This window comes from Crocuta crocuta, unplaced genomic scaffold (assembly GCF_008692635.1).
Source record: "Crocuta crocuta isolate KB4526 unplaced genomic scaffold, BGI_CrCroc_1.0 scaffold353, whole genome shotgun sequence".
In the NCBI taxonomy this organism is placed as follows: domain Eukaryota; kingdom Metazoa; phylum Chordata; class Mammalia; order Carnivora; family Hyaenidae; genus Crocuta; species Crocuta crocuta.
This window is the reverse complement of record NW_027532595.1, coordinates 347,083-369,362: the sequence shown is the minus strand read 5'-3', so window position 1 is coordinate 369,362 and position 22,280 is coordinate 347,083. Positions and strand designations below refer to the sequence as shown.

The 22,280-nt window shown below is 43.6% G+C and overlaps 1 long non-coding RNA gene across 1 annotated transcript; it reads left to right on the top strand.

Annotated features, from left to right (window-relative positions):
- Positions 1-677: 677 nt before the first annotated feature.
- On the top strand, positions 678-14,785 carry LOC144244736 (uncharacterized). The gene is made up of 4 exons (XR_013339044.1): positions 678-767; positions 1,357-1,434; positions 12,942-13,378; positions 14,523-14,785. It is a non-coding gene; the product is annotated as an uncharacterized LOC144244736 (long non-coding RNA).
- Positions 14,786-22,280: the final 7,495 nt, after the last annotated feature.

The following is a 22,280-nucleotide window of genomic DNA, read 5'->3' as shown; positions in this document are numbered from 1 at the left end:
GTAATTCTTTTTTATCTTTTCTTTCTTTTCTTAGATTTGTGTTTTCATTTGTTTTAAGAGAATTTATAATTGTTTGTTGAAGCATTTTTATGATGGCTGCTTTAAAATCCTTGTCAGATAATTCCAACATCTGAATAATATCATTTGTGGCATCAGTTTATCATCTTTTTTCATCTGAGTTGTGATTTTCCTAGTTCTCATTATAGCGGATGAATTTAAGTTGTATTCTGGACATTTTGTCTGTTGTCAGGAGTCTCTGGGCCTTATTTAAATCTTACATTTTAGCAGACAGTTACCCTTTTTAGGTTTAGCACAAGAGTTAAATTATGTTTGTGAACCGCAGTTTAATTTTCGGAGTATTTCAATGTTATTTTGATGTGCTTGGTTTTTCTGGGTTCATGGAGGTCTTACTGGTCCCTGCTGGTGTGTCCTGAGAAGTGGAGGCAGTTTCCAAGGCCAGCTGATACATGTCTCTCAGCAGGACAGTGGTGTGGTGGGACCCCTGCACTTGTGTCCCAGGCTGCCCGGGTGTGTCTGGGCAGAGCAGGACAGTCCCAGCTCTTTGTGATAGACTGTTCTCAGCTGGCCCTTGAGGTGGTGGGTCCTCTCTGGTTCCACTCCTGCTCAGGTGTGTTTCCATAGGAAAAGGGCATCTCAGGCCTGGCAGGAAGGAAAGACCCCTGGCCACTGCTTTCCAGCAGGGCTCCAGTGGATGTCTGCCAGTGGTTCACCTGCTGCTGTCAGAGAAACCTTGTTTCATCTGGAGGGTAAGCATACCTAGACATCCACTGTCACTGGGTGGAAGCTGAGGAGCACTATGCATGGTAGCCTTCCTCCACTGGGTGGGGAGTGAGGCCAAGTGCTGTGCTGCTTTCCAACCTTAAGTCTACCCTTCCTTTTGCCTTTTCCCAGTGTCTTCCTGGGATTTCCTGGTTCATCATCCCAGGGTTTGTAGTTGTGCTTAGTTGGGGGTAAGGTAAGGAGGATGGGCCTATTTCATCTTGTCTCTCCCTCCCACATACGTATATCATATATATGATATTCCACATATGATATCTATAGAAAGATTATATCTCTATCTCTGTATCTATAATATATATATAATCTCACCCTCTTGTCAGTCAAATCATTTAGTGATTTATTTCAGTTTCCACCATACAGTACAGTAGTATGGTTGAGAGCCTAGTCTAGGACCTTAACTCCATTGGTCTATGCACATGACCTTGACTATCTGTTCTTGGGCTTGGACCTTGCTTCCAGAGATACAGTGCTCTGCATGCCCATTCCCTAGGCTAGTCTAGATTTATAGGTGTTGCCATGGTGCAGTCATTAACAATGCCTTCTCATTTCCTGAAGGGCTTTGGTGTGGATAAGAGGAGTTCTGTGGTGATCCTATTCCATGGGCTATTGTGAAGAATCAAGGAGCCAAACTAGGTAAGCTGTTTGGCACATTGCAAGGCCTTATAAATGCTACCTACTACTATTATTTTATTTTTTATGTCATAATAAGTGTACTCTTTAATCTCCATCATCTCTTTCACCCATCCCCCCAACCACCTCCCCTCCAGTAACAATCAGGACACTTGGGTGGCCTCAGTCAGTTAAACCTCTGACTTTGGCTCAGGTCATGATCTCATGGTTCGTGAGTTTGAGCCTGGCATTGGGCTCTGTGCTGACAGCTTGGAATCTGGAATCTGCTTCAGAATCTGTCTGACTGTCTGTTTCTTTCTCTCTGCCCTTCCCTAGTTCATGCTCTGTGTGTCTCTCTCTCAAAAATAAATAAACATTAAAGGAAAAAAGAGTATGTTTCTTGGTCTGTCTCTCTGTTTTTTCCCTTTGCTCATTTGTTTTCTTTCTTAAATTCCACGTATGAGTGAAATTATATGGTATTTGTCTTTCTCTGACTTTTTTCACTTCTCATAATACTCTCTCCATCCACGTCATTGCAAATGGCAAGATTTTACTCCTTTTAATGGCTGAATAATATTTCACACATATTGTTATTATTAGATGAATTTTTCTTTGTGTAGTATGCATATGTTATATATGTCTTACAGTCAACCACTTATTAAACATTAAGAAAGTGCTATTTCCTTAGTTTATTTTAGTAACTAGAAATATAAACAAAAGTACCAACCTGTCCTTTCATACCCTGGGTGGGAGGGCTGTCTAGTGTGTGCCCAGGTGCTCACTCCCCGCCAGCCAGCTCCAGGGGGAGCATCAGGAGTCAGATACCAGCTGGTGAACATGGTCAGATAGTGAGTGAATAGATACATAGACGCAGGAGGGCTAGATGACTTTTAACTGAGAATAATGTACCATGATAACTGAGGGTGTTGATTTTGATATTTCTCCCCAGAAACTTCACGCTGCCTTTGTTGTTCCCAGGCTGTTATTCTTGAGATAAGCAGAGAGGAGTAGTGCTTTGCCTTCAGGCTGGCACTCAGATATCTGGCTGTTGGACAAAGTTGGGCAAAACTTGTTGTATTAATTGTAGACAGGCAAGAATTAAAGCTGTGAGGATGAAATAGAATGGAATACAGAAGGTTGTATCTGTTGTTTATGTGTGATTTCCTATGATTAATATTATTTAATCTTTCATAATTCAGTATAGCAACAAGTTAGAGCTGTATTCTTGGGAGTAGGCAGTTTTGGGGGGTGGGGGAAGATTTCATGCTATTCATTGATTCACGAATGTTTCCCTTTTTGCAAAATGTGTTTGGACTTTGTTCCACTTCTGTCTTGTTCAGCATCCAGGCGTTTTTAATAGTGGCAGAAAAGTGTTTCTTGGTGGTCCCTTTGCTTTTTGATCGCATTTTTGTTTTAATGTGTGCTACAGTGGAGCAGTGCTGCTTATGCAAAGGTGTTTGTCTTACCTGTATTTCCCAACACTATGGATATTTGGAGATTTACTGGACATTAGTTTCCATTTATTGTTTCAAAAAAGATTTTGTGTTTCCAGCAAACTGCTTTTAAAAAGTTCATGATACAAGTCCTTTTTGCGATTCAGGGAGTGAATTGAAGAAAAATTACTAGATTGTATTAGAAATTACCTTTTTTGGGGCACCTGGGTGGCTCAGTTAAGCATCTGACTCTTGATTTCGGCTTAGGTCATGATCTCATAGTTTATGCAGTTTAGCCCTGCATTGGGCTCTGTGCTGACAGAGTGGAGCCTGCTTGAGATTCTCTCTGTTTCTCTCTCTCTCTCTCTCTCTGCTTCTCTCCTACTTGTGCTCTCTTTCTCTCTCAAAATAAATAAATAAACTTAAAAGATTAAAGAATTACCCTTTTTGCTCTCTGCTTTAATGATTTTGGATATAATTTTTATTGCCCAATTTTTATTTGAATATTAATGTCCAGTTATACAGAAATCTTAAAGGAAATGACATTCTTTGTTAAACAATGCAGGAGTCAATGACCTGTCAACTAACTTCTTTCTTAAGCTTCAGTTACTTCAATTACATATTCCATTTATCTTTCAGAACAAAACCAGTTAGCTCTCCGAATTATCAGACTTAAAATTGTTTTAAAGAATGTTACTTTGTACCCAAGTGAGCTGAATCTACCTCAAAGCCCTTTAATAATATGAATGTATTCATCAAGGATGGCAGATCTTATCTTTATAAATATGTTTCCTTTTACAAAGCACTGGAGACCTTTTCCACTCATGGAGTTATTTTAGTGTTATTACTGAGAATACATTTTACTGAGAGTACATATTATTGAGAGTACAATGGAATATGTAATTAAAGTAAAGAAAGATTAAGAAAGAGTAAGATATTGATTGAAAATCTAATGTTAGGACTGTATTTCTAATCTAGACAACTTTCCACATAATTCTTAAAATATTTTATAATATTTCTTTACCTGTTATATTTTTTCCACTAGAAAAATCAAGGTCATTGATTCTTTATTTCCATCATTCAAATGGAACATTCTATTGGCCAATGTTTTGGGGCACATTCCATCCCAATCATGCCAGTGCATTGCAGTTAATTTTAGAAGTGCACAGTATAATCAGGAAAAATCACTTACAGGTATACATCAAGTAATATGAGAGCAAAATGTTACGAGAGGCTGAGTTAAGTTACATAAAGAGGTGCTAAGAAGAATTTGTGGTGTCCAGATTAGAGGTGAATAATGCCACATCAGTTTTGAACATGACAGCACTCAGGCACCTGGGTGGCTCAGTGGGTTAAGTGTCTAACTCTTGATTTCATCTCAGGTCATGATCCCATGGTTCACGAGTTCAAGCCCTGCGTCAGGCTCCGTGCTGATAGCAGGGAGCCTCCTTGGGATCCTCTCTCCCCCTCTCTCTCTCTGCCCTTCCCCTGCTATCATGTGTGAGCTTTCTCTCTGTCTCTGTCTCTCTCTGTCTCTCTCTCATTCTCAAAATAAATAAACTAAAAAAATATAATGAACATTACAGCACTTGCGAAGGATGAAGCAATCTCTGTCAAAAGATAATTTTCAGAAAAGGGTGAAAGCCACATTCTCCTACAGCTATTAAAATGAACACATGTTGAAGACTTTATTTTACTCCTCATCAATGAAGGAACTAGACAGATGTTAAAAATAGTCTGAAGGAAAGTAACAACAACAGCAACAGCAACAACACAAATTTGTATGGAATGAGTGAATTGAATTGCAAATGGAGGCAAAACTAATTTTTCCATAGGAATAGTGGAATCAGCTGAAATCTTACAGAACAAAGCAAGTTTTCCCATCCATCCTTTCTTTCAGCTTACAAAGATATGAGAAAAAGCTTGATGATAATGAACAAAGTATGAATCAGACTCTCTGGAAGGGTTTGCTAGAGACAATGCATCATTTTTCATTGAAGTTGAACTTTTTTTTCTCATTTCCCCTTGGGTTCATTCTGCCTCACTCCTTGACAAAAAAGAAGAGAATTAAATCAGGGAAGGAAGCCAGAATCATGCTTGTGTAATCTTTCAGCTCATAGGAACAAACTATGTATGTATGTATATGTATATATATATACATATACATACAGATACACACACACATATAGTATATAAATAGTATGTATACATATATATATACAGTTTCCAATTTACTTGATGAAGATGAACGAGTTATAGTAGGAATGTGCTTTTCATTAGTTAAACCATGTTATCACTCTTCTAGGACTACATGGGGGCTGTTACCACAGTACTTTTAAGTCCAGTGCATTACAGAACTAATCCTGCCTTCTGTAAAAAGGTCAGAAACAACAAATCAGTTAGGAACAAAGTTTAATAGAAAGAAGTGGTGGGGGATTAGATAAAATAGTACAATTCACATCTTGCATCAGAAAATGTTGACTGTAATCCTACATCCACTGGGGACCCCACACAGACCCCAGCCCTGGGTCCTGCTCTGGTCCTATACATGGTGTGGACAGGTGGTTACATACCAGCGAATCATCAAATATAAGAGCAGGGGATTATTTCCCTTGTTACAGCCCTCTTCTCACTAACTGCTCCAGCATAAACTGGAGACTTTTGAGGACAAACTTAGAAGGAAAAACAATTTAAAACTGTCTCAAGAATTTAGCATTAGGTCAGCTTCTGAGAAGGAAAGAAATAGAAGAAAGTGTTGAATAACTAGTTTTCCTTTTTGGTAAGAAAAACATGGGCACACTTGAAATCAACCAATAGAACTTAAGAAAGTTTTGAGTCTTGTACAAGGACAAATTTCAGCAAATAAAATGAGCTATTTGGGGGCAAGACCCACTGATGGTTCTACTTTGTCCAAGAGCATCTTGGTTAGCGGCTAAAGGCCATTTGGGGCTTTGTCATCCCGCTAAACTTACTAAATCTTGGTTTACTTAACTATGAAACGGGCATAATAATAGCTACCTCAAAAGGCTGTGAAATAAAATAATATGCCAGAAAGCAAAAGGCAAAAGCAGAATTGTTCAGTCATCAGTGATTCAGGGGGCAGTCACTATGATCGAACACACTTTAAATTGGAGGCTTTTCATCCAGTGGCTCTGCCTGGGCTTCATGCCAAGACCATGCCTGTCTGGGCCCTAATCTGAGGAGGAGAAGGGGAGGCAGTCTGACCCAGGGAAAGGACATAGACATTGGATGAGTAGGTGCAACTTCAGCTCCTGGCTTTGCTCCCCGCAGAGTGTCTAGGTGGGCAACTGGGCACTTCCTAAGGGTGCCATAGATATGGTAGCTCTGAATCGGAGATGATTCTGCCCCACTAGTAAGAATTCAGTATTTATTTCACAAGAACTAAACGAAGTCACAGATTTAAGGGTCTTACTTGGTAAATGACGCAATATCATCTTTGTTACCCTTGTTATTGGTAACCCACCACTTCCCACCAGGCTTGAGTGGACCCGTGAGCTTTCCTCTGCTCACGGCCCTTGTGGCCTGTTCCTGGCATCTGTGGAGATCCAGCACAAGTGGCCACTGTCTCCTGAGGTCTGGTTTGTGCCTCCTCCATGAGCCTCCGGCTCCCTGACGGCAGGCACTTGAGCTGCAGGCTCCCAGCAGTGGATGAGGAAGGACTGTCAGTGCTTCGGATGTACCTTTGTGCCCACTTATAGAAGGAAGAGGCTGCACTACCCTCTTCGTGGCCCAAGCCTTGTAAAAACTTCTCTTGAAGTCTTAGACGTAGGGGCAGTATATTTAACTCCTCTGAACCTCACTTATCATCAAAATGAGGATGATATGTCGCTCATAGATTTTAGACTGCTGAAGGAGAATCTGAGCGTATGAACAGTAAGAGCTTGTGAAAAAGGCCTTGGGCAGGCCGAGGGCCACATGTGTCTCTCCCATGTCTCAGGAGAGAGCTCACGGAGCATCTAATGAGCACGGAGAAGGCCCTTTGTGGCCAAGAGTAGCACATCCTCTTCTCGTTGGAGCCTGGCTCCAAAACATATTGAAAACTTGGGAGAAGACAAAAAATGCAGCTCTCTTTGAAGGCTTTTCTTTGGATGTCCTGAAACTGCTCAGAACTGCCGACTCTGCTCTTTTCCCTTGATCCTCTGGTGGCTCCAGTGAGGTTAAATCCAAAGAGGAAGTTCTTTTCCCACTCATGCTGTAACCTGATATGCTGCCTGGAAATGCAAGTCACAGTGTGAGAATGTGCATGCTATGGCTCCCTGGGGAGAAGAGGGGACTTTCTAGTCTCATGACTAGGCCTGCATTTGCCTGGCTGCCATTGAATGCGCAGGTCAGGAGCAGGGACTGTTACCTGAGCACCGATTCTTAAGATACAGTATTTGAGCAAAACCGCATTCTGTGCAAGGGGAAGGAAGGCATGGTCAGAGGGAAGAGAGGGAGAGCTGGACTTCAAATATGATAAATGATGATTCTGGGAGACTTCCTGGCTCGGGTCATCATTTTGGTTGAGTAGTGCTCCACGTGTGGCTGACCTTTTGCTTTAGTTTCCTCGTGCTTGTAGGCAGTTGTGATATAGTGACACCGGGCTGGGCTTGGAGTCACAAGTCCTGGGTGTAAGTCAAGGCTCTGTCACTTTCTAACTGCGTGATCTCAGACAACTCATTAAACCTTGGGCACTCAGTTGCCTCAGCTGCCAAAATGAACAGAGCTGTACTTATAACACTTGATTGTGGGGAGGTATAAGTGAGAAAACCTATAAAATTGCTGGGCACTGAGCAAGTGCTTGATAAAGGTTCATTAAAAAAAAATTTTTTTTTTACCTTGCCAACCCCAGTGCTGACATGAATTTTTCAGAGGTTTATTTTTGAATTCCTATTAAGTAGTAGTATGTGGATTATCTTAACTATTTATTTATATTATCTATGATAGTTTCTTACTTGAAAGTCTTTACCCCACATGCTACCTCGATGCTGAGAACTAAAACCACGTCCTACTCTCTGCATTAGGGTAATTTTATGCTATTCCTTTGCTTTCATTGGCATAATTTATTTTTCTCATGAATCTCTTGCTCCGGCAATGGTTTGATTGTTCATTACGGGGACTTCTTGAAAGATCTATTCACTCTTCCCCAGGAAACATTGGCAGTTTGTGTTCTAAGAGTCAAAGGAATCCCTCATCTCAGAGTCCTCCCCTTGCTGTGTTCTCCAGTCCAGGACCACTGTCGTGATTCTTACCTGATACTAAATGAGTCCTTCTTCAGATCAAAATCCCAAACCTCAATCAATTCCGACCTTCCTTTCCCTCCTCCGAGGCACTGTTATAATAAATTGAAATTACTTTACTTTGGTAAGCAACACATTCAGCTGCACATATCAGCAGGTGAAGTCAGTGATGTTTGGGGGTCCAGACGTTTTGGTTTGGGAGGTCCCACTGAGATCCAGTCAATGCTGGAATGTTTAGTGGCAGCATTCCACTGGGAAACAGCCCTTTCCTTGGAGGCCTGTGGAGCCCCCTGCTAGGCATGGGGGCTTCCTGATCATAATGCTGAGGTACTGGGGTTTCATAGTGGTTAGAACAATCACCTCCTTCAGTGAGCTCCCAGATGCTGTTTATTTTGTTTCCTAGAGTAAGGAATGCTCGTTAGCTATCTTTTGGCTGTCTGATCAGATTGGTGAAATGCTTATCCTTGGTGGGAATCTACCAGAGTACTAAAACTACTGTTTGTCTCTGCCTGTCGTGTCACTTTATTGTCCTTCATTAAGAGGGACCTTGAAATGAGCCCATTCCTCAAGCCAGCCTTGGGAAAAAGCAACTTCTGAGGGTCTGTTGTAAGACTGGCATCCTTTGGTTGCTCATCAAAACCATTTGGGAACTTCCTGCAGTCTTGTCTTTTGTCCAGGAGAGTCTGGTTCCAGGAGATACCTCTCTGCAGACCACTCCATACTTCTGGAGCCACAATCTTTGTCTGGTGTTTGTAGCTGAATGGCCCATCTGCTTCTTTGAGAGGCTGAGACCTGAAGTACATAAACAGTTTTGGATGAAAAATTCCTGGGCTCTCATGAATTTGACTCTGTCTGAAGTTACATCCTTACCTCTTCCTCCAGGCTGACCTCCTGCTACATGACTAATGCGTTTACATTATAATCCAAACTTGTATGCTTATTTTACCAAATGACATATGTTAGCCAAGGATATTTGTGGGGCTTTTGATGTGACCGATTGTTTGAGAGGCATCTTAGAAGAATACTAGGGCAAAATTTCAAACTTCCAATCATCTTCAATTTTTAATTAGTACAAGGAAGCATCAAAAGGTTTTTTAGTTTCAAAAATCTCTTGCTTAAGAGACCTTTTGGATAAGGCAAAAGAGAAATTTACCACTGTTGCTTCTAGATCTCTCGAAATCTCAACTTGAACTGAGGAGCCTATGTTCCTCTCGCCCACCCTATACTCATTCTGCCCCTAAGACTTAGTTGCCTCTTAAAGCTAAACCTCTCTCAGAACTGGAGTGCCCTTTTCTGTTGATATGAAGCACTGTTTTTTTTTCTTTTTCTTTTTTGTTTTTTAATTTTTTATAGTTTTTAAAATTTATTTTTGAGACAGAGAGAGACAGAGCATGTGCGGGTGAGGGGCAGAAAGAGAGGGAGACACAGAATCTGAGACAGGCTCCAGGCTCTGAACTGCCAGCACAGAACCTGATGCAGGGCTCAGACCCACGAACCATTAGATCATGACCTGAGCTGAAGTCGGACACTTAACTGACTGAGCCACCCAGATGACCTAGCACTGTTTTTTGTTTTTTGTCTTTTTCTGAGCTGAGAGCCATTGTTAGAATTTCCAAAGACCCGACAGAAGAAGGAGACATTTGCAGAGGGATTTAGCATAATTTTAGGAATGTATAATCCAGAACTCCCTAATAGATACCAGTTGATTCATTATTAGGAGAAGCCTAGGTAGAATGGGAAGCTTTAACAGGACTTTAAAAAGACCTCAACTTTCATAGGAAACCAGAGGGGCTTAGAAAAGCTTCCAAAGTTGGAAGATGTCTTTTGGAGACTAACCCCAAGGTCTTCCCTCTGAAAACAGTGGGCTGCAATCTAGTCCTGTAAGTAAAGCAAGGACAGAGGACAGAGAACTCTGGGATGAACTCCTTAATCCTGGAAGACAGCATCCAGGGACAGTTCTTGAGGTAGATGGGATTCCATTTTTCTCTTTTCACTTTTATAAATGATGTTAATACAAAAATCAGAGACTGATACCTAAGCACAAAGTAGAATTGGGAAATAACTCCATTCATAGAACTCCCACACCCTACTGAGCATTTTGAAAGTACCTCAGAATGGAAGCAAAGTGGAATCCTGACAAAATGTATGGCTTTGCAGATAAGACATGAGATGCTTCTACCTCTGTCATTCAGCCTAAAAGAAGGAGTCTCTTGATAATAAAGCCACTGGAACAGAAAGGGCATTGAAGTAAGAATTGCCTTATCTTGGCTAAGTAAACAGAGAACATACACAAAAATGACATGATTAATCAATAAGGGGAAATTTGCAAGGGGTTGATCTAAAGAGTAAAGAAGTTCTTTTGGCTTATGGAAGAAAATCAGCATAAAGAATGGATCCAAAAGTCTATGCAATGTGTTAAAATCTAAGCAAAGTTTTCTTAGTTTTGATGAATTCATTTCTTTGGTTTAGTGTTTGTCTTCACCAAAAATATGAACAAGTATTTTTTTTTCTGTGTAATCTTCCAAGATACTGTTTTACTAGAATATATTTGTGTGTTTTATTTTGTCTTTATTATGTCCTCAATGATTTAAAAACCTTTTTAGTTTAATTCCAGTTAGTTAACATACAGTGTTATATTAGTGTCAGCTGTACAATATAGTGATTCAACAATTGTATATGGCACCGGTACTCATCACGACAAGTGTACTCCTTAATCCCCATTACCTGTTTCACTCATGCCCCCACCCCTGCCCCATAACTCAGTTTGTTCTCAATAGTTAAGAGTCTGTTACTTGGTTTGTCTCTATTTCTTTCTCTCTTCTTCCCCCTTTGCTCATTTGTTTTGTTTCTTAAATTCCACATATGAGTGAGATCATATGGTATTTGTCCTTCTCTGACTGACTTATTTCACTTAGCATAATACACTCTAGCTCCATGCATGTTGTTGTAAATGGCAAGATATATTCTTTCTTATGGTTGAGTAATATTCCATTATATATATATATAATTACATTACATATAATAATATATAATTATATTACATATATATGTATGCCACATCTTCTTTATCAATTCATCAGTCAATGCTATTATGTCCTTGGAAAACAGACTTCCTTACTTTTAAAAGAGAGAAGGCTCTTTCTAGTCTCAGAAGCAGCTGGTCTTTGGGCATACACAGCTTCCATCCCAGATTCATAGAAGCAGACCATGACTGTCACTCCTCAATCTGCATTTCTTCTCTATTCTAGCCACTTTCTTTCCTCTTCCTGGGTTCTGGTGACTTTATTTACCTGCAAATCTTGTGTTTTTAATATTGCTTTTGGCATTTTTAATCCCTCCTTGGTATGGTCCCAATACTTTGTATAATTTACCACAAGCTGCATAAAGAGTACAACCAAACCAACTGCTGGTTTTGTGCACATTTCTCTACAGGAGCACCAATGTCCTATGGTTCCATTTCCTTGTAATGAATCAATTTTCTGGGACACTGGGCTCAATCACTACAGTGGGCCAGGCAGCCAGAAATCTAAACCCCCCTTCACATTGTGCCAATAACGGGGAGTGTGTGCCCACAGGAGGGAGCGATGTACTTAAAGCCCTGCAGCCCTCGCTAGGATCATTAATATTAAAAGAAGCAAGAGTGAGAAATCAGAGAATTAGGTTATTTGGATAATGGTCTCAGATCTGGTTTTCTTTAGGCTGGGTATGGGATACGTTCTCTTGGTTTAACCTGGGCCCTGGTGACTCTTGGCTGAGAAGTGGACGACACACTTGGATCACAATCCTTCTCTGAGTAAGCGTCTGTGGCCATGTCCAGATGTGACATCTTCAGAGTCCTCGGGGCTGGTGTACAGTCACTGTTCCATTGAATGATCCAGTGCAGGGTCCTCCAAAAGAATGAGCAACTTGGTGTTTCTGGAGGTTGTGGAATTGTGCAGGGTGGAGTAAGCCTCAACAGGCTCCTGGCATGTGATCCTCATGCCTCAACAAGTGTGCAAGTCCGGATGGGCACACATCCTCGGGTGTTAATTAATGATCTTCTCAGGCTGAAGAGTGAAAGGAGGCTGGCCACATACACTGTGCACTCTACACTCAGCCTGGACACCAGGAACCACAGCCACACCTGCTGTGAATACTAACGTCCTTCGCAATTCCTCTGCCTTCATTAGCATCATTTAATGTTTCCAGGAGTGTCTTGCACAGGCTTGTGGTTTGATTGTTCATTATAGGGACTTCCTGAAAGACCCGTCCACTCTTCCCTGGACAACATTGACAGTGTATGCCCTAGGAGTCAAAGCCATCTCTCACCTCCAGGTGCTACCCTTGCTGTGTTCTCCATCCAGGACTGCTGTATCACTGTCCTTCTTCTCCCAACTGGGCCCCACATTAGGTCAAACTCCCAAGTCTCAACCATGATCTGGCCCTCTCCTCTTGGAAGCACCAGCGGCTTTGGGAGGTGGTGTTCCCCCACAGGAGTGGGGTGGTGTCCCCTCCAGGAGTGGGGATGGTGTCCCCCCCCTCACAGGAGCTGGGGTGGTGTCCCTTTCCCATAGGAGAGGCAGACTCAGCTTCTTCTCATCAACAGGTTGTCTTGGCAATGTTTGGGTGCCAGGTTTTGACATACGTTCCACATATTATAGAAACTTTGGAGAAGTTATAAGTGCAGAATTTGAAAAATGTCTGCTCTCCATGTTTTGTATCTTAAATTATTGCTACAATCCTGAATTGAGGTTTATATATTTAAAAGCATTTCACCTTCTTGGAACTCCATCTGAAACAAATGCAGTAGATAAATTCATGCTTGAGTGTACACTTATTTGGTTTTTCTGACAGAAAGTTAATCTCTGTTCGTTTACAGGTAAACCACAGAAGAGCCGATCCAGGGTTGGGGCTGCCCACAGAGGCTGGGAGGGAGCCAGGAGCGACTGGAACCAGGCATCTGTTCAGAGCCATCCTTGTGCCAGCAGCTCCCTGCACATCACACTGTCTTCACCCCTCACAACCTCCCTGCTGTGGGGGCGTCCTCTTCACTTTACAGACGAGGAAACTAGCTCTTAGGCCAAAGGACTCAGCTGAACAAGGGTTCCAACCCATGTTTGGCTGCGGAAGACAGAGCCTTCCTTTCGGCCTCTCCCCAGCCTTTACTGACTGCCTCCTGCGGTTTACCCGTTGTCATGGGTGCTGGCCTCGACTGGGCCCTCAAGGGGCTCACAGATCTTGGTGGACAATATCGAAGTTCTGTGTGAAATCCAAGAGTAGTTTTGCAAGTTACTTCGAGAGCACTTAGCTCCTGAGGTAGGAAATGGGCCACCCGAGCTGAGACTCTGCTCCGAGTCAGAATTGAAATAGACTCTCTGGGCCCCAAGTCGTCCTCTTTCCCCAGACAGTCTTTAAGAGCTCCCAGTGACGTGCCTCACTCCATCTTCCTGGTTGCCATGAATGCCAGTTTGTTTTGCTTTGTGGCTTCCATGTCCCACTGGTATTGCCCTGATGCACCCAGAAGTGGGGGGCTTCACACCCCTGCTGAAGAGAGGAAGGACAGCCTCTCTGCTGGCTTTTTTAACATGCACTCCGAGAGTTTCTTATTATGCTTTTAATGTTGTAAGTCATTTATTAGGTTCTGGATCTGATGCCTGGAAAAGGGAGGGCTACCATGCCCCCTCACCACCTGCCCTGCTCCCCCCCCACCCCCCGCCCCAGCCTTGTGCTCCCTTTGAGTGCTGTACAGATGAATGCCAGCATCTCTCGGCTGTCAAGAAGTCATCTGGGATCCTTGGCTTTCTCTTGCATCAGAAGGAACTTGCTGTCCCCTGTGAAGTTGTCCAGCAGAGAGCCCAGTCTCTCTCTTCCTTCTTCTCTCAGAGAAACACTAAATTCTCATGTTGCCTCATTGTGGCATGTCTGAAATGTCTGAATTCCCAGAGAGAAAACACGGATTAGGCTGATCTGGGATTTTTAGTACACATGCTTTAAAATGACTTGATTCCTTGAAATGGATTCAACCCCTAATCAGGGCTGTCTTTCTCAAAACTAAGAAAGCCTCCAAGATGNCGCCCCTCTCTTTGTCTCCCTGTCCCTTCTTTCTTGTGTTTTCCAGAATAAAGTACCATCAGGTAGCTATTAGGAAATCTGCTTTAGGACACTTGAGTTTTAGGAAAGCAGGCCCTTCTCAATTGTCATGAATATAATTTGGGTTACATAACTTTCAGTTGGTCCTTGGCCAAAGATCGCTTTTATTGGGAATACATTATTACGACTAAGTACTACATTCCAAATCCTTTTGGATATTTAATCATCTTTAGCAGAAGCAAGTGGTACACCAGTAACTTATGGTCTTTTCCAAATAAAATAACTTTGTTCAGTTGTAGTGAGAATTTATTTAAGTGTTATGACAAATTTCAATTCTATTATTTACAGTTCACTTATTTATCTTTTACAGGCAACGATGCCCCGGATGGAAGTTTAAGTAAATCAGATGTGGAAAACTTTTTGGCACTTCAGGACAACGGCAGTTTCTCATCCTGCACAGAGCTTGGCTGAGGCTGGTGCCCTGTATCTGTGATGGACGTTGGAAACAGAAGCAAGGTGAGAATTTGGAGATGACCGAAACACCAGGAAGGTCATCACTGGCCTCTGGAGGAAGCAACTATGGGGTGGTTTGAATACGTCACGGTGACTGTGACATTGAAAACAATGCATCCACCCAACTAAAACAAATCTCTATTTTTGGAAACATTCACAAGTTATAGAAACCCCATGATGTTGAACGAAAATAAAAATTCTTTAAAAATACAAAGGGAAATCTTCTTTCACATAATACCTTACATAATATCATCTAAACATTTTGAACTGTGTTGTTCCCCTTTGCGATTGAATTAATTTTAGTTTTTAAAATTCATGGTTTATCTCCAGATCCCAGTTCAGGTTATTATTACCCCCTGCTGACTCAGGCCATTCTTTTGCAATTCTATAGAATAAGAATCTTCATTTCAGATTTCAGGCATTCTGGTTTTATTGCTGTAAAGAGACTGCACAGTAAACAAAATGGCATTTAATAGATTCTTTTATCCAGGACCCATAATACATTCTGAGTCCTTTTTTCCTAATTGCATTAAATTGTGACAGCTCTAATAGTGATGGGCAAAGAATTTGAATCAGAGAGAGCAAAAAGCCTAGGTCAGCTCAGCTGTGTCTGGGTGTCGCTCCTTCAGTGTAGGGTCAGGGGCCTTGGGAACCAGGAGCCTGTTTGCTTTGCCTGCACACTAAAGATGCAGTCCCCCACCCCCCATACCTCCTCCACCTCTCCGCCCCCACCAGCAGATTAGATTTGGTGTCTGGCCAAATCCTTGGCCAAGACTCTATAACAATAGAGGCCTTACACTAACCTTTTAGTGTACAGTCATCTAGAAACTTTAAATTGAGTTATGTGAATATCATACACTAGACATATCACTGAGAGTGAAGTTTGGTTTATCAGCAAATGTGTGATGTCAGAGCCATTTCCCTGGCTGCTTTAAACACATAACAGTTGCCTCAAAGGCAGTGTAACTGAATAACATGAAAAAGTAGAGCTCAAAATTGCTGAATTAGAAGTATGAACGTGTTGTCTACCAAGTTACAAGCTTATTCAGATACATTTGGATTGCTCTGTGATTGTTTGTAGTTACTGTCAGAAAGGATGTTAGGGGCACCTGGGTGGTTCAGTCAGTTAAGCATCCAGCTCTTGACTTTGGCTTAGGTCATGATCTCACAGCTTGTGGGTTCAAGCCCTGCATCAGGCTGTATGCTGGCAGTGCAGAGCCTGCTTGGGATTCTCTCTCTCTCCTTCTCTCTCTGTCCCTCTCCCACTCACATGCTCTTTCTCTTTCTCAAAATAAATAAGTACCATTTTAAAAAAGAAAGAAATGGAAAGGAAGGAAAGAAAAAGAAGGAAAGGATTTTACTAAAGGCCTTGTCTCAATTTACCAGCCTTCTTGGGGACAAGTTGAAAATGATGTGTGGTTCATGAATCTTGCCTCAGATCACAATGCCGTGTTCATTGCCCCAGTTTAGACTTAGAAACGTGATTCAAATTTAGCCATGGTACTGTGGATGCATGCTTGGAGGTTAAACCCAAAAACCACTATACCAGGTAGGAAAACACCCAAAATTCCAATTTGAGTAAGAGTAATTTACAAAGAGACAATGCCAAAGGGGTGGACTGGCTGGGCGGCGACCCCCCAGTAGAGCTTGTTTGGGTGTCCCTGCGACACAGGGCTGCTTTGGGAAGTATCAGTTTGATGAGCTTTGTCAATTTCTTAGGCACAGCAGAGGCCTGTAATTGCTTTCTGTCCTTACCTAGGGAATGCAGACTGGTGTTAATTGGAGGACCTAATGGGATTAGGACTGATTTTGGAGAGAAGTTGTCTAATCTTCTGCTGACTGTCTCCCTGAGTTAAAGGAAAAAAGCAAATAAGACAAACCTGGTTTTACTAATGCCTACTGCTTTCTCTCGCTGGCTGCAATTGCAAGCATTTTGGGCAGGGTTTGGTAAGGGCTTGATGCAGCCCCATAGAGACATGTGGCCAGTGCTGGGTGCGGCAGGCAATGACTTTTGTCTCAGAGAGCATTGCATAAATGGGGATGAGCTTTGGCAAAGCACAGGGAAGGACAGCTTGGAGGGGTTAAGTCTTAGGAAAAAAGTAGTGGAAAGGATGTGCTTATCATCCACACTTTGAAATCTCTGACTTTGCATCCTTCAAGTCTAAACTTGGCACTAACAAATACTCCATTGTGAGAGGATTTGGGTTAAGTCACCATGGACAGCTTACTTCGCTTTCAGGATTTGGAGATGGCATTTCTCACCTCCTCCACACTAGCCTTTTCAGTTGCTTGCCAAGTATAAGGGGGGAAAAAAACCCTTTAATTCTGGTTGGAAGTGTTTTAAGCGTTACATAAAGAGTAGCTTGGCCAGTGAAGTACAAGAGCAGTGTGGCTAACTTCTAAATAAGTTTCGTTTCAGGAAGTATTTAAGCATGCTCTGTAGGATAGCGGTGCTAGTAAACACCCATGATTTAAAGCCACTCTGTACACTTAGACCTCGGCATACCTACTTTACGGCCTCATTATTCTGCCTAAGAACACCACCAGTATATAAAAATAACAAACACATTGCGTTTGCTGAAATATTTTGGTCTATGTTTGAAAAGGTGCAATAAATTCCAATTTGAAAAATAAAATTCTCTGAAGAAAATGTTTCTCTTTCTATGCTTTAGGTTTTGTATTTGGCCTTCAAATGAAATTCAGAATCAAGGTGGCACATGGGAAAGCCAATCCTCCCACTTCCAATCCTAAAATACAAACTGTTTTCATTTATCAGTGAAATTAAGAAATGCCTGCCATTGATAATGTTTGAACTTTCTAAATGTTATCCATAGCTCCTTTTTTTTTTTTTTTTTTTTTTGGTACATATTTGTAATTGTGTAGACAGGGAAAGCCAAAACAAATTCCACTCTCCACTAACCCTCTAGAGAAGAGTGTTGAGTATTTAAGCTGTAAAAATAGCTTTAAGTTTAACCTGGTATTTGCAATTTGTAGGAACAAATTGTGTGTCCCTGTTCTGGTAAATTCAGTGGATGCCACAATGGTGTGTCTCAGTGCTTTGTGGTTGGGAACAACATTTCATGCCCAGTCTTAGAGTACAAGTGGAAAAAAGTTCTTCTGTATAACAAGGGTGGTCATGGTAGAGAATTCTGCCTTGGCTGCCTCAAGCCACAGGGTAATCTTACTAGGTACTCAAATGAGCAGGGGGTGATGGTGGGCAGAATTCGCTTCAGCTGTTGGCACTTCATTTTTGTTGGGTAGAACTTGTTCCCTAGTGCATGGGTGATTATGTGCCAGGATTCATTAGTTATGACAAATACCATTCCTTCTGATATTTCTCAATACAGTGAGATCTGCAATATTTATGCACAGGGCACCTGTTGCCAGCCATGCTATCTCTCCAGGAAACGTCCAGCATCTTCCACAGATGCTCCTCTAGGGGTAAACATCCTCTGAAGGGGAGCTGACTTCACTGAGTGACTTTATGGGGCTGGAATGCACGCTGATTCTTGAGCTCTTGGCTCCTCAGCTCCTTGCTCCCCCTCCCTGCCTACCCCCCTCCCCCTTGGCTCCATTCATTCCCCCAGTCATGAGTTTATTTCTTCTAATTCATTTTGTTGTTCTTTAGTTTAAAGCATGTCTTGTTTTCTTAAACCCCCGAGTGCTTGCTGTGTAGAGAAACCGGTGAAAGTAATTAAAGAAGTGGAAACCTGCGTTCTTTCTATGTGAGGTCTAAGTTAGGCAAGTCCTGCCTTTTAGGGGGGGTACTTTAGATTCCCTGTATCTCTGTATCTATCTTGCTGAGAAGCAACAATAGTAGAGTGACCATATATTTCAAATTACAGTGCTGGGCTGGCTTTCCCATAGGTCAGTAAGTCGGGATCTGGGATGGGACGATGGATAGGAGGACAGAACAGGCGCCTGGGCACTAACGTCTCTGTCAGCTCAGATAAATTGCACAGTCCTGGTCCCAAATCCCTGATCTTCAAAGCCAGCGTGTCAGGTTACATTTTATAAGTAGAAACTCAGATTCAAAGGACTCAGAAAGATAATCTAGTCTTAACTCAGAGACACTTAAAATATACTTTTGATATTTATATGCTTTATTTTCACAGGCATTTCCTTCGCCAGTCCTTCATGGGTCAGGGTTTCAAACCTGTGAGCATTATGGTTCTGCACAAAGCCAGCCTGGTTTATGGCTGGAGCGTGCCTGCTTCTTCCTCATCTTCTGGAGACAGGTCTGCTCTGTCAGGGCCAAGGCGCGGTCCCATGGCCAACCGGCATGGCCGCATGTGTGTATCTCTGCGAGGGCTCTCCTGTGTGGAGCCCTGCTGGTGGGGCCTCCGTGACAGCTTGCCGGACAGTGTAGCTTGTGATTTATTCCCTCATGTATAAATCTGTTGCAAGCTTTCTCAATCACTGCAGAACTTGCTGGTACAATTCCATGTTTAACTAGAGGCATCTGGTGCCTCTGCTGCTGTTTACTAAAACCCTTCATTTCACTTCATAAAACAGTTGGCCCGGTGTGGCTCTCCTTCCTTAGGCCACCTCCCAGCCCTCTCCATTGTGAACGGAAGATTATTTTGTGGTCGCAAGGTCTTCTGCGGGAGACCCCTTTGTGCGTTTTCACTGACTCAGTTTTTCAGTCCAAGATCTGGCCTGTTTCCTTCTATTTGGATCCCTTGGATAATCTAATGGGCTGTGAGCACATTGGTCAATCCTCCTTCAGAGAATCCTGAGGCATTTCCCAGAATACTTGCTCCAGAAGAATTACACCACTTACTCCTGACTACTGTCTGCTAACAGCCAGGACGTGGTCAGGAGGTCTGTGTGGGAGCCCTTGTGCTCAGGGGCTGCTCAGAGGCAGGAGCCTGAGGAGTGGGGCGGGTGCCCAGATTTGGGAGTCGGGGAATGCGTGAGGGTCCCCTGGGCCTGGACAACAATGCTGCTGGGCAGCCATGTTGGGTTAGGTGGGCTTAGGTGAGAGCTTATATGCTCTCTCTGCCTCCACAAACATAGCTGGGCCCACTGACAAGCAACTTGGTCCTTTCTATTGTTCTTTTCCAACGTGGGTCATGGTCCGGCTCTGGTTTCTGGCAGGGGTGTCCATGGTGGTCCATGTCTCTCTCCATGCCTCTGCATCACTGATTTTCACAGCCCCACCCCCCTTCCCGCTGCTTTCCACATTCAACTCACCACCCTCATTAGGGAAATAACTTGTTTTCTTTTGCATTCCTCTGCCTCCCACCTTGTTCATTTGAACGTCTTGGAAATCTGTCGGAGGTGACTATGGCAGATTGAGTTGAGGGCTGTAAGAGGAAGAAAAAGTTAAGGGAGTAAATAAGTGTCAAGGAATTCATTGTCTGCTCTCCACCTGTTGTTATTCTGGTCCCAATCAACCTGCTCGCCAGGCTGGAGCCAGCGGCCATCTGGAAACACTGCTCTGTTTATAAACTTGGCATGAAGCAGCACTCCCGGGCCCTGACCTCCCACACGAATCTGGAAACAATTAGAGCAAGATGATAGGCAGGCAGGGAACGCTCCAGGGAGAGAGGAAGGGCGGGAGGAGGAGGAAAGGAGCCTGTAGGGGAGGGGGCAGATGAGGGGCCAGGGGCAGGAGCCCAGGGAGGCAGGCCTGGGTCTGGGTGGGAACCAGGCCAGCATGTTGGAAGGGGGTTGGGGGTCCTGGGGTGTCAGGAGCCAGAGCCCCAGTGGGAGGCCTGAGTGGGGGAAGGGAGCCAAGTGTTGGGGGGCAGAGGGGACCAGAAGGGGTCCTCCTGGAGTGGTGGGGACCCAGGGTGCAGGATGGGGTGGCAGAGGTGGGGTGAGGGAACCAGCTATCTGATGTGGGGAGCTGGGTATGGAGAGAAGTGTGGGTGAGGGTCCAGGGCAGTCTGAATCTGGGTTTGAGCTGGGGGTCTGGTACGGCCCAGAAAGGCCTGGATCTGAGTGGGGTCCTGGTGGGAGCCAAGGATGAGAGGGGGAAGCAGGGAGTGGGGGGAAGACTGGGGAGCAGTTTTGGGGAGCCCGGGGTATCCAGCCCTTCTGGGTTGTGACGACCAGGAGAGGGGCTCCAGCTGTTTGCTCAAGATGCTGCGATCATGCATGCACACTGCGTGCCCGTGCCCTGCGGCCTCAGCTTCACAGGGTGGCCTCCCCCTGTTCCCTGGGACTTCTCAAGAAACAAAACAGGCTAGGGAGGCAAAGAAAATACCGCCGTCTGCCCTTCTCTGTGAGGAGAGGGCAAGAGTGTCGTGGACGCAGTGAATAAAGTCCTTCCTGGTCCCTGTAAACACACACACACACACACACACACACACACTGTACAGTCTCAAGTCTTTGTTTTGGTTTTGGGAACACATTCTTGAAAAGTGCTTTTTAACCAAAGGAAGTTGAAGCAATGCTCCATTTTGCTACAGGAAAACTACAGAAGGACACTTCTGTGAAAAGGACAGCACTTGTCGATCCACACATTGGCATCTGTGTAGACTGACATGGTACTTCCCTGTGGCGAGAGCTGATTCAGGTTTCCAGAGTCTGGTATTGGCGAGATGAATGAGCCTCTTCCTTTTCGCTCAAGAAACACTATTTTTTCCCATCTCTTTCCCCTGCAGTTTTGAAACGTGATTCCTCAGTCTGAGTGGATGCTCTTTTCACGCTCAGCTGAGTTCCTACCTCCTGAAATATCAATCTGTGGGAGTTGCTAGCAGACCCACAGTGGGCACCCATTACCAAGCTCCTGGCAGTCCAAAGGACATTTGATAAGGCGACTTTACTCTGCACCTGTCTCCCTTCTGGGGGCTCTGGGCAGGGCAGCCTTTGCACCCAGAAACGTGGCCCCTCTCCTGGCCTTTTGCCCTGCATCTGCACCGCAGAACCCCTGGTCTCAGCCTGGAACACTGGCCCCAAGTCCGTTTGCTTAGACCTCTAGAAACTAATTCACAAAAGTGGTGTCATCAACCAACCCAGTCCCAGCCAACCCAGTCCCAGAGCCCTCTCCAGTTGTGAGTTTGATGACTGCCATCCCCCTACCCCCACCAGCAAGGCCTTGTTCTCAGCATTGACTCCCGCTGAATTTTCTCTTTTTGTCTAAACACAGTTTCACACTCCTTGCTTCTGCTACACTGGTTATAAAACCCAGCCCAAGAATGTTTAGGACTGTGGACTATGCACCACACAGTGATGTGACAAAATAAGCAAGCAAGGTTTACAAGGCCCACAGCATAGCCCAGAGAGCCGGCTGGACTGGGTTGGGCCCTTCGTGTGGCTCTTGCTACCCTATGGTTGCACCCCATGCAGGGCTCCTGAGGGTCCCTGGAGACGCTGAATCTGGTAAGCCAATTTTAGACCCCAAGTCTGGTTGCAAGTAGGTTCATTTGAACTATAATATAAAATATTGTGTTTATTTAACCCCTGTAAGCTGATCTCCTTTGTCCTTGTGAACTGGCTGGGCAGCTAAGAACCCACATTCCTTCCATACTTAATAAAACTTCATATTTTTCTCTGTATTCATAAATTTAATTACACTCAGACCCTTTTAATCTACATCAGTTTTTCGAAATTTACCTAGATTAAGAAAACACAGGCCCCTCCCTTTCCCTTCAACATGCCACAT